Genomic DNA, 13,032 nt, shown 5'->3' with positions numbered 1-13,032 from the left:
GATCATAAATGTTACCTGACAGGTCAGAAATGCGCTCTGCCACTGTGTTGGCTGAAAGGCTGATGTTACTAAACTGACCCTTCTTTTCTGGACAGACTACTTGCAGCATTTAACATGCACTTTTTGATGAACTCGCCATCTTTGAATGGCTTTCCAGCCTTAGCAATCACCTGACTCATCACGCAGCAAACTTCGACAGCAGCATCACTTTCTTTGCTTGCCTTCTTGAAAAAATCTTGTTGCCGCAGTAGACATGTTTTAAGCTTGGTGGCACAGCACTTTCTCTCTTCTCCCTGATATTTTGCATATTCCTCAGCATGTTTAGTTGTGTAATGACGTCTGATATTGTACTCCTTGTGCACAGCAACTTTATCTGAGCATATAAGACATGTCGGGATGCCCCTGAGCTCTACGAAAAAGTAGTTTATCTCCCACTTCTCAAGATATTGTCTGTGCTCATGGCTAACCTTTCTGTTCACAGCAGGTTTTGAGAAAGACATGACATGAGCCGTAGAACAAGGCTCTTACTTAAACCTGGAGCCATAGAGGCAATAAAGTAAATTAAGTTTTACTTCAGTAAATATTATTTTATCTTAACCTAAATATAGTTAGTTCTGTAGGCCTCATCTCCAAAACCATCAGGCAGTAAAGAGTCTAGAAAAATGATCTCTTTCTCTGCTACCAGTAAAACCTGCATTGGGCATATTTAAAAATGACCAGATAGGCAACTTATTATTTTGTTCTATCAGAATCAGAAAAGAATCTCTAAATATCTATCTTAATAGTTGTAACTCAACGCATAGCAAAAAGTGATATGCCTGATCCTTTTGCCTATTCCATGCAGGAAACAAAATAGCATCCTTGGAGCACTGACTGTCCTGGTATTGTAGAGAAATACATATAAAAAGATTACTTCGTTTTTGTACAAAATTATGGGCATTCATGAGTGTGACTTATATAAGTGCCTTATAACAATATTACCGGTAAGCTTGACAGTGGGTCCACATCTGATGTCTTCCACGTGGGAATGACATACATGTCCACAATGTGAACATCTTTGCCCTATTTAAGAATAATTAGGAACTCTATAAAAATACCCATACAAAAAAAGGACATTAAACCCACAAAACAATAATTTGACTCTTGATTACATGTCTTCGAGCAGCAGTGATGAGCTTAAAACATGCATTCTCAATCTATAAAAACAAAACGGAGTAAAATGCAAACAAAATCAATTTAGTTAGATTTTTCTTAGAGTAAACATTCTGCAACATATATAATATATACAGTAGATTCCATGCATCGGTTTAATCCGAGACTCCAGAAGTCCTCACGTGTTAGACAGACATCACCATCTTTAATGATAAGCTCTGTTTCTGGACGGCTAGTGTCCAAAATGTATTTCAGCTGAAATTAATAATAATAATCAGTTACTTAATTTAGAGTGTGAGAGACAGTGCTTGACAGTGTAAGAGTGAGAGTTAAATAATGTGAGGAAGCGAAGTTCACATGACGAGTTTAGATGAAACTGTTTTTCTTCAATAGGACCCAAGTATTTTTCCCATTTCTCCACAGAGAAAGCATATAAATGCTCATAATTTTTAGGTGTCCAGTATTCATGGTCCTGATGCGACATGAAACTGGTTGGTCCATAGTCTGACAAGAGAAATTAGGAATATTATTAAGAGTAGAAATTTCCCAATATACAATAATCTTGAACACCAATGACGACAAAACTTTTCAATTGGTAGAAAGGCCTAAGACGTGAGACATTAATGCAGCAACGAGTCCCTTAGTCTTTCACCACAGTTGCCACACCTTTAGCAGTGATGGTATCTACAGAAAAAGGCCCTTGATGCCGGTCTGCAAGGGAGTCTTTTCTGTGTGTTTTATTAGGGTTTTGGAATATCAACACCTCATCACCTGCACTCGAAACTGCATGTTTAACATTGCGAGTTGCAAATATGTTCTCGTTCAGCTGTGTAAATATCAAAGTAAAAATGTAAATGTAAAATGTCATATGGTAAATATGATAATATAAAAGTTAAGTTATACTGAATATTAACCTCATTAACAAACTCTCTTCCCTGGTCAGTAATAATTTTCTTGACCATGCCGAACAAGTACAGCTTCTTAATGATTGCAGCTGACACTTCACTTGTGATCTTAGATTGCAGAGGCTCAGCAACAACCCATTTTGTATACAAGTCCGTCATAGTCACATATTTGTTGTATGTACATATACATACATTATATATAAAATGTAAATAAAAATGTAATTGTGCCATATTTTGTCAATTGTGATTTTTCACCGCAATCGAAATTTGTCCTCTGCATTTTACCCATCTGTGCAGTTAGAACACACACACACACTAGTTATTACTAGGGGGCTGTGGATCACATGTGCCCAGAGCAGTGAGCAGCCCTAGTCCGGGGAGCAGTTGGGGTTAGGTGCCTTGCTCAAGGGCACCTCAGTCATGGCCTCAGGTCTGTAAATCGAACCCACGACCCTCCGGTCACAAGACCAGTTCCCTACCACCAGGCCATGACTGCCCTGTATATACATAATAATAAAATATATATATATATAAATATTATACACACACACACACACACACACACACGCACACACACACACACACACACACACACACACACACATATATATATATTATATATTAAATATTAATTTAAGTTTGAATGATGAATGAATCAATGAACATAATCATAAACTTCAACATCTTGTTTATTTTTCCACCAGTCTACTACACAGACCAATATATGTGTAGTGTGCAGAAAACAGTTCAGAACATTGGAAATTCTGATCAAAAATGTTTAATTTTGGGAGTTTTGCTCAGGATATTGGAAGAATTGAAGTAAATCAGAAGATGTTTTTTAATAGCATTTTAGCAATTTCTTTAATTTCCCAGGCTTCTGCCACAGGCATCTCCATAGTGCCTAGAAGTGGTCTTCTGCATGCTCAAAGCAAATGACTGGATCTTCATCATCTATAGATTCATCATCTATAATATGAGCTGTCACACCAAGATAATTCTTGTTGCTAACAGAGGTCCAGTGATCCCCAGTCAGAGCCACATTTGTGGCGCTCTTCACAATAACCTGTTTTACTTCTTTCCTCATCATACAGCTGCTGGATTTTCTACGACATTGTCTTTCTCGGGTGAGTTTCCCAAAACGTTCTTAGCGCCAAGTACTTCGTTACCTCATTCTTACGTACGAGGTTAAGAAGTACTTGGCGCTAAGAACGTTTTGGGAAACTCACCCCTGGACGGTAGTTCGTAACTTGCATCAGTTGACGCAATTCGCAGCGCTTCTTGTAAGTCTTTATCTTCGACCACAGAGAGCGGACAACACAAATAATGTGACGCGTCATGTATAAACGCGTGCGGAGTCGCGCGCTACGGCCACTCGCGAAAGTTTAATCCAGTCTTAATGGTCCAATGAAGGTCATTTAAAAACCAGGACATTTCCTCACAGGATGTGAATTACGGACGTTTGGTCACCCTATCGTATTAGGAATACATTTAGCAGCTAAGTTATCATTACTGACCTGCACGTTAAGCTGGGCATACACTGTGCGATTTTTGGCCCATTTTCAGCCGATTTTTCACTCGTTTCGGCTCAATCGCGTGTCGTGTATCGTATAGTTTACACAGGTAAACGAGGAGCGATTCACACCTCACGACCAACTCCCGATCAGAAATCGCAGCGTCGCAAGAATATCAAACATGTTTGAAATTCAAATCGCTCCTCGTGAGAGTATCGCACTGTTGAAGCAGCTCCACGAGCCGACTCTCCCTGCGATTTAGTCGTACAGTTTGAGCTGGAGCAGAGTACACGATTTAAAATATCAGTGTACGCCCAGCGTTAGCCCCAACATGTTTTGCGTTGAGGTGGTAATGAAGGGTGGAAGTGCTCCTGTGATAAGCGAACTCCTTCCTACATAAAGTGTAAATAACACTATGTTTGTACTTCCATCTGGAAGTTTATATTTAAATTTCCCATCCACCAGCGTAGCCTCTTCAGTCATTTCCATCATGCTCATCTTATTGTGCGTCCATATAATCTGTATGCCCGGAACTCGCGCACTGAGAAACATTCCACGGTGCAAAAGTGTCTCGTCCGTTAAATGCGTTAAAATGCGTTAATTTTTTTAGTGCGTTAATTTTCCTGTAATTAATTAATCGAAATTAACGCGTTAAAGTCCCACCACTAATATATATATATATATATATATATATATATATATATATATATATATTTTCCCATGATGCCAAAAAAATTCTACTACCACCCAAGAGTGGGTAGTCTTTGTTTATCCCCCGGTGCAAATGTAGACAGATTCTGCTGTACCATTTTTCAAAAATCCACATTGAAGTCTTAATATGTTCTTAGGGCTTGGAGATAAATTTATCAGAAATTGGTTATCAGTTTCTCAGAAATCTCCCATAATTCCAAAAGACTGCTGCATGAGAGTATGAACCCTTAACTATCATCACAGTAAGTTTGCACAGATTGCACTGTACCATTTCCTCATAAATCTATTTTAGGTTCATAATGCATTTAGGCGAATTAAAGCACTCATGTCAAATAGGCTGAATTAGGACATCAATTTATCAGAAATCATCCACTATAGTTTGTGACCATCTCTTTAATTTCCCTAATCAACTATGTGCATAAGACAATCAATTTGTAAAAATTAAAAATCAGGTTACTCAAATGATCATTTTTGCTTGCTGTGGAACTTTGATCATGATTACAATGACAAAGAACTCTAGAAGCTTCTCTGGCCTCATATACCCATGATGCCTTGCAGAGATATGCCAGAGAAAGGCTCTAGATAGAACATGCTGATGTAGGTTCACCAGCAAAAGACCAACTGGCCACATATCTGCATATTCCCACTGAGGCCAACTCTGATATGGGCAGAAATGTATTTAAATGGTTAAATACATGAGTACATGCCACACTGTGTACAGTGGAAAAGAAGAGGAAATTGCAGGCAAAACTAGCATCCACTTCTAAAACATGCCGTTTCAGACTTGAGGTAAGAAGTTTCAAGGAATACGTCACATATAAACACAAAAAACAAAACATCAACTAACTAGTCAGGAGCAGCCAGCATAATTTCAGCAAGCTCTGATTTCATTATTTCTAGGAGGACTCCTACAATGTTCCTTGCCAAATGCTGGATGTGTTCAAAACATTCTTTCAGAGGACATACTGTAAACCCAAAGAATCATGGATAAAATAAGACCACCGTAGCTGCACCTCTCCAGGTGACCAGTAAGCTGTTGAGAACCTGACAAAAGAAGCTTCTGCAGGTCATTTCCTAGACATTGACCTACAATCTCATAAGCACGAAACCTGCTGGCACCCAAATGGGGCGTGTGATGGAGCTACCCTTCACCACAATGTACACAACATAAGTATTGACATTGATTTCATTATGTAAGTTAATAACTAAATGAAGACACATAGGATGCAATTTACTTTTTATTGAGTAATATTAATCAGCTTACCAAGGGAGAACCTGCACAGAAAAAAGGAAAGGTTATATAATGTATGTAATGAAAAATGTTCATTTTATTTGAGCAATACCGGTGACTGGTATGCAGAGAAAGGCAGCCATGTTGTTTTGTTGAGAAAACAGATTGGGTTCTGTAGAGTCAGGGTTGCCAGGTCCTACAAAAATATCCTACACAAATTCAGTGTAAAACCCGCCCTTCAGTCAATAACTTTAGGGTTTGGGCTAGTTTAGGCTTCTGAAGGGCCTAAACTAAAATTGACTATTATATCGGGATCGATTCTTAGTTTTGATTTGTAACTCCTGCCCAAAAAACTGCAGCCAGCAACCCCAGAATTTTTACCTGCGGCTGGATTTTCAAACCAGCCCAATTTGGCGTGAAAACTGCGAACCTGGCAACTATGTGTAGAGTGCTTTTATGGGTTGGGTTTTACCACCAAAAATCCAGGAAGTGACATCACACCACTTCCTGTGTAGCACTATAAAAGGCCTGATGAGAATTGTTTGAGCATGTTTTTGGTGGGAGAGTATGTAATGCTGAAAGTAAGAAATGATCTTGATGCTTGAACTGTGCAGTGTGACAATTGATGTGAGGAACTTGTGAACTATCACATTTTGGGTTTTTTATGTCTTGGTTTTTTTCTGTAAATAGTTTTCTTGCCTCTACATGGGGATTAAATAAACACATGCTACTTCTTGACACCCTGCCTGAACCAGACCCTGTGCCTTGTCTGCCGGTCACTCACAGGGCGAACAGGTCAAGGCCATGCAGAAGTGTCAGAATGTTATGTTTCTGTGCGGGATGCAGGATTTGATGTGTTAAACCATGAGTGGTAACAGAGGGTGGTCTTTCCCTGGAGGTCATACATAGGCATAGTGGGGGAAGTGTGACTCAAGGAGTCCCCATTGAAATGGGCTAAAACTGACCGTTTGTGTTTTGGTTTATCTGTGTATTTGCCAGGCTTGCTTGGACTCATTTTGCAGCATGTTGTGTAGTGGGAAAGACTACGTCTTCAGTTCAGAAAGAAGGTAGAGACACAGAGGTGGGGGTCCTGTGTGTAAATGTACTATGTTGGTTATATCATCAAACAAATTCCCACAGATTAACCTGTTGTTGATAACTGCGGTTCCTTTGATATGCGCTGGGTGTTAAAGGAAGAGGAGTTTGGTGTAGGGTCTCTTCTGTTTTCCTCTCTTCCCCTCTGCTTTCTTGCACATTGAGACACCCTGCACTGGTCTGTATAACTGTTTCCATGAGAATAACTACCTTTTCATACATTGATTTAGAATAGTACTGTTTGATAATAAATTAATCTAGTTGTTAATAGATAAATCTAGTTAATTGCTTAACCAACTTTTCTTAGTTATATCCATAGCAGGCCAGATTAACTCCTAATAAGTATCAGATAAAGGTAAATGTATAATAACACCTATTCCCTATAAAATACTTAATCTGTTGCATACGTTTTATATGCCAACCCCTTAGTAACTGTAGCTGTATAGTAAACCTCTGACAAAGCAGGCTACTGTTTATAGCAAGGAACTTTGTGAAGTTGGTTAGTTATATCCCGTAACCTACAGTGAGCTATTGGATAAGTGAGTTCCCTTAACCTTTATTTAAACCTTAACCAAAGCTATTACATATTATGCACATTAGTCCTTCATCTGCACCTATTTCCATCTTTAGTTGTAGGTAAGCAGGGTTGAGGAGTTAAGCATCAAAACAAAAACCCATACAGCCAACCAAGATGAGCTCTGTTCAGGCAGAAGACTCAGATGCAGTAGTAGAGATGGTGTACAGGAACCCAACCCTTTCTCCAAGACACAGCACACGCCCCCTACTGGCCTCCATAGGACCAGGACAGAGGAGAGCAGGATGAAAAGTGGAACAGTCACGTACAATCCTGCAGATACAATCCTGTCTTCACTAACGTGTTTACCCACCACTCAAGCTTGGTTGGTTCTTCCTTCAGGGTGCAGATGTCTGGCTAAACAACAATGAGGGAAAATGAAACATGATTAAAAAATGCAAAGAATCCACGTGTGCCGGTCATTCACCACTTTTCTTGAAGGATTTCAGTGTGGATCTGCAAACCCTTGTGTATCAGCAGGGTCTCAGAGGAAGAGGCATGATGGGCAGGAAGACGGCTCCTCCCCCTTGTCGAAGGTCTGCCCGCGGCGTTTACTAGAGGAACCCCTTCCTGCACGTGTCCCACTTGAACAGCTCCTTGCTGCTGAGTGTGTGTTCCTTTATGTGCTTGTGCAGGCAGGCTGTCTGTTTGGTTGTATCATGAGCATTTGGGGGAATTTCCACTACACTCAAATATAACCCAATCTTGTATGTTTATTATGTATGGTGTATTCTTAATTTAGCTGTGACTGTAGTTAGTAGACTACTGTAAAATCTTTATTATCATTGTGCAATATTGTGTGCTGATGGTGATATTGTGCAATGAACCCAAGTGTTGGTTGGCTTTTCCTGCTCCCTGTAACAGGTGATGCCTGAAACTTTACAATGTTATTCATGTCCCAGCTTGTGCTTTGAACCAGCTACTTCATCAAGGTGGGGCTTTACATCTGATAGTGTCAGAGGTATTTTGTGTGTGTGTGTTTTTAACATGTTGTCTTCTCACTCACTCAGGTGCAGGTTTAAAAATGCTGGAAACACTGTCTCTCTGCCGTGCTACAGGCAATCATGCTCGACTGACTGACATCGCCAAAACGAAACCTAACTCAAATCCGACCACAAGGGGGTAGTAAATCAACAAAATATAATCACAGGCCTTTCTTATGAACATTTCTCAGTATCGCAGTACATGTACTCTGCCTCCAACCTGGCTTGAAACCCCTGTTCTCAGTGTCCACCTTACGTTTAGCCATTTTTGAGGAGGGGGATAGCTGAACGTTGATGTCTGCTTTGACTGCTGATTTAGGTTTATACTTTCGCGAGTGACCATAGTGCGCGACTCCGAATTTTAATGTTGCTTTGTGTTGCAGGTTTGAAAAGTGCTGGAATTTAGGCTAAAGTACTTGAAAATGCTTGAAATTGTAACTACTTCGTTTCACAACAAATTGCTGTATTACGTTACGTTAACAAATACGAGCCTCTTGTAATTCCAGGACGAAACATGAGAGATCATGAAGACGTTAAGATTGAGCGTTTTGAAAATAAAAAACAACCATTAAATAATGTGATAAAAAGCGAATTATTTCGAACCATTTCGAGTATATGTATAAATATTTAACTTAATTAAGTTTAACGTGCTGGGAAATATTGAAATGGACCTTTAAAGTGACGTACAAGTGCTTTAATTCCACCTTATAAAGGTGTATGAACCCTGCAAACATGACTTTGTTCATTGCGTTGAGGCGTGGCGCGCGCAAAGTTACAAAATTTGAGATGTGCACGACCTCGAGAATCGACAGCACGCGAGACCCTCGCGCACAGGCAGAGCCACTGCGATTACGTCATTTTCGCCGCGCGGACCCTCGCGGGCCTTGACTTTGACATATGTGTTTTAGATGAACTGAATCATTAGAATCAGTTCACTAAATAGATTCCTTCAAAAGATTCGTTCACCGAATCGTTAAGTGCTTGGCAGGACTCCGACACACCTGGGTCACTCCACTATAATGGTTCAAATTGGACTTTGACATTTTCAAATTTTTTGCTTAAATGTATAATTTCTCTGTATACATCACAGCATTAAGGATATTTTTACCAATCAGAAAATCACATTTCCTCATCTCAGGCATTAGCTCTTTATTATTATTGGTCATTTTTTCAAGATCTGGGCAATGTTTTTCTTCAACCCCATTACGTACACAGTGGAAGCTCTCTGAATATGATCATAAAATGCATTTCTGAAGAAATCAATATTTTCATATTCATCAGATATCCTCAACACTAATTCAATAACTGTGAATACAAAAATGATATAGAATCTCACTTTTTTGCAATACTAAAGTCTGAAATGTCCCTTTTCATGAAAGCGCTCTTGTCATTTTTCATTAAAAGTGTGGTTCAACTAAAGAATCTTCACAAAAATCAATAAGCTTATAATAACTCAACATTTTAGACAGAAGTCAACAAACATTAAATTACTTTTCAATGCATTTTTTTAAAATTATGTATTAAAATGTAGGTGTGACGGGGTTGAGACTAGGGTAACGGGGTTGAAGATGGTAATGGGGTTGAAAGGACAAACAGGGCTTAGAGGACAGGATGCTGGAAATTCTGTCAGTCATCATTTCAGTCATCTTCACTTGGACCTGGCATGGAGTTGGGTTTAGGGGGATACTGCCCCTACTATACCTCAGTGAGAAGGTGAGCTCCTATCTTTGCATGTAGAAGAGCAGGTAGGCTGTTCTTGCCCTGCGCTTAAGGATTGCTGGCTCATTCATTTTTGAAACCTTTGAATCATTGAATGTTAACCAGCTTTCTCCTTTCTCCTCAGCTACGTCACTGATGTAGTGCCTTGTCAGGGTAGCAAGATGTCATTAGTCACTTTAGTTTCTACTGCATGTTTGTGGATAATGTCAGACTGCTCACCACTGAAAAATTTGCAACAGGGCAGATGTAAGAGAAGGAGGAAACCCTGAGTGTCTCTCCCTCCTTTTTCAGCTGAAGCAAACACATCATCAGGAACTCATGGGCATCCTGTGGAAGACAGTACATCAGAAGAGCATTGCTCCTGGACTTCAGCAGCAACAGAGTGAGAAAATAAAGAAGGTTGTGTGCAGTTCCTGCAGACTACTGCATGTGGTTCTGATGTGTTCTGAATGGCTCAGAGGTTGTTTAACTGAACCTGTTCGTAGTCCTCTCCAAACGCAGGGCATCTGACTGAAATACAGGCATTCAGGGCTCTCAGGAGCTTCTTCTTCTGTGAAGAGCTACGACTAGTGAGCCTGCCTTGCTGCAAATCTGCAAAACATCTACGCACGGTAACAGGGAGACCAATGTGGTTTATTTCTCTCTGCATCACAACACCTCCCTAAGCACTCATATTTGAACAGTTCAGTTAGACACGTGAATCCTCTGTTCCTGATCTGGTACCTGAGCATCTGGCAGCTGGATGTCCGCTTAGCAATCGACCCCCCACCCCCCCCTCAACAACTTTCGTTCCATTGATGTGTATCAATCTGGTAGCCCTCCGCTATAATTGGTATTCAAGAAGTAGCTCCCAGTTTCAAAAATGTTGGTGACCCCTGCAGTAGACACTGCAGGATTCAAGATACCATTGAGTCAGACTACTACTAAACTACAGGAGTCCATGTCATTATCTAGTGTTTTTGTAAGTTAGACATTTGCCAAGAAGCACAAATAACCATCGACAGACATACCATTTAAAGAACAACCTCAAGTGGTATCAGCTGAGTTAGTGCTCTGGTAAGAACTCAACAAACAGGTGGGTCTTCAGTCTACGCTTGAAGATAGCAATAGACTCTGCAGTCCTAGCAGCTTATGGAATATTGTTCCACCATCTTGGAGCCAGGACGGAGAATAGTCTGGAGCTTTGTCTTCCATGAGACTTTAAGCATGGAGTTTCAAGTCGAGCCATCTTGAGTTTCTGAGTATTCGCTGTACGGATCGGCTTTTGACCATGGACATCATGTAGGGAGGGGCCAGTCCATTTTTGGCTTTGTAAGCGAATGTAACAGGCAGAGCTGTCACAGGGCTGCCTAGTGGTTTCTGGGCTTGGGCAGCCACCGTAGTTAGGGAGTGGCTTCCCCCCTCCCCTCTGTGTTGCGCGGGTTGGTTGGTCATTTAGCACCAGTATATATACCCAGTGAGCACGCTTTGGGCTAAGCTCGTGCTTCCCTTATTATTTGGGCCGTGTTACTGCGGGACTTGCTGCTGAGACGGTGTGCTAAGGTATGTCTGTCGTTTCCGTGCCTTGTATATGTTTAATGTGCTTTTAAAGTGACGCGAACCCATTGATGTATAGGGGATTCTGCCGGAAAGCAGGCGTCCTCCCTCTGTTGTCGCACCACGCTGCTAGCCGTTAGCTGCAGCCTAAACGTGGAACGTCGCGTATAAAGTGGCCGTTTACATTGATGTGAGTGCTACTGGCTGAAAGGTAGGCATTTGGAGTTACTTTCCACCTATTTGTTTGGGATTTAACCATTATAGGATGTACAGCGAGTTACGTCATGTTTAGGTATATCCCTTGGCGTGCTTGAAAACGGGTGTGCTTAGAAAACCGCGTCGTAAGGCACGGGAATCCTGGTTTTATTATCTCAGACACTGGAAGCATTGCAATTGGAGCAAGGGGTCCTATGTAATGGTAAATCAAGCTTGAAGGTATGTGGGCTCAGTAGATGTGGTTTTTCATATCACTTGTTTAAATATAGCTTATTTTTAATTTACTTAAAATGTCGTTTTTAATTAGGAGTTCTGGAGTGTCGCCACGGGAAGGGCCTAGGTGGCGCTGAGCAGAGCCTCCCCTAGTCTTCTGCTGTTTTGCCTTGGTTGTTTTGTGGGGGTTAAATCAGCGTTATAATGTTTCAGTTATTTTGTTTATTTGATTATAATTAAACTTTTTGTGATTCTTCTGTTTATTTAGTTTAGTTCTCTTGATTTTGTTTCTTTTGAATTAACCCCTGAGCGGTATTGGATTTCTTTTCTTTGTTCTATGTGAACCTGATCTCTCTTTTTTTTTAATTAACATTAGGGATACTGGCTGCAGTGAGTTTTAAAGTTATAATAGTGTATTAATCATTCATGTCTTTTATCTGTTCGTCAGAATACTTCTGTGCACGGGTGTTTCCTGGATGGCTGGTTACCCTTCGGGGATAATCATTCACTTTTACACTTTGTCTGCTGTGGTTGGAGTCATCACCTTTTGAGGTTTTTGGAAGCTGTGTGTGTGTGTGTGTGGTACAGTCGTTACCAGGATAATCATTGAAGGTCTGAAGCCAGTTTTAAGTATATGTATGATAATACTACAATGAGACCTAGCACTGCCAGTACCCCTGTGTTGGTATTTTAACAATTTTTACTTTATTCTAAATTGTGATTTTCTTAAAACCAAGTTATTAATAAAGCTGTGCATTTTAGTGTTATTTCCAATTTTACCTTTAAGTAAAAAGTTGTACACTGAACCAAATTTTACGTCTCTGCCCTTTTCTTTAAATGAACCTGTGTGCTTTTGGGTTATATTTCCTGGGGTGAAACTCCCCAGGTGGCGTAGTCGAGCTTACAGCTCACCTTAACAAGGGTCACATTTGTGGCGTATAGTCGGCAGGATTTGAAACAGAGACGTATTTTTGGGAGTTCAGTTGTATTTCTTTTGGTTATTTTGGTTTAAAGGCAAAACAGCAGTTGGTGTTGGTCCCAAGGATTTTAGTTGGGTACCTGTAGGGAGGTCCTTAAAGCTAACCCAGTGATTTTTATTTCCCACCTCTTCTCTATTCCACTTTTTTTTGTTTTACCATGGCCAGTGAGCTCCAGGAAATGAGAGAGCTGGTAAGACGGCTGCAGG

General features: G+C 40.4%; 2 long non-coding RNA genes across 5 annotated transcripts; both read left to right on the top strand.

The window, feature by feature from the left end:
- The first annotated feature begins 6,058 nt into the window (after positions 1-6,058).
- LOC143496563 (uncharacterized) lies at positions 6,059-9,260 on the top strand. Of its 2 annotated transcripts, none has more exons than XR_013125648.1 (3): positions 6,059-6,137; positions 6,510-6,591; positions 7,660-9,260. It is a non-coding gene; the product is annotated as an uncharacterized LOC143496563 (long non-coding RNA). The 2 variants fall into 2 exon arrangements; XR_013125649.1 differs by lacking the exon at positions 7,660-9,260 and adding an exon at positions 7,236-7,610.
- Positions 9,261-11,283: 2,023 nt separating this feature from the next.
- On the top strand, positions 11,284-12,930 carry LOC143496553 (uncharacterized). 3 transcript variants are annotated; one of them, XR_013125639.1, is made up of 3 exons: positions 11,284-11,628; positions 11,710-11,852; positions 12,295-12,930. It is a non-coding gene; the product is annotated as an uncharacterized LOC143496553 (long non-coding RNA). The 3 variants fall into 3 exon arrangements; XR_013125638.1 differs by lacking the exon at positions 12,295-12,930 and adding an exon at positions 11,941-12,260; XR_013125640.1 differs by lacking the exon at positions 12,295-12,930 and having other exon boundaries at positions 11,326-11,423; positions 11,497-11,628; positions 11,710-11,933.
- Positions 12,931-13,032: the final 102 nt, after the last annotated feature.

This window comes from Brachyhypopomus gauderio, unplaced genomic scaffold, assembly GCF_052324685.1.
Source record: "Brachyhypopomus gauderio isolate BG-103 unplaced genomic scaffold, BGAUD_0.2 sc96, whole genome shotgun sequence".
Taxonomy (NCBI): Eukaryota; Metazoa; Chordata; class Actinopteri; order Gymnotiformes; family Hypopomidae; genus Brachyhypopomus; species Brachyhypopomus gauderio.
Note: the sequence above shows the minus strand (reverse complement) of the source record. Positions and strands in the feature narration are given on the sequence as shown.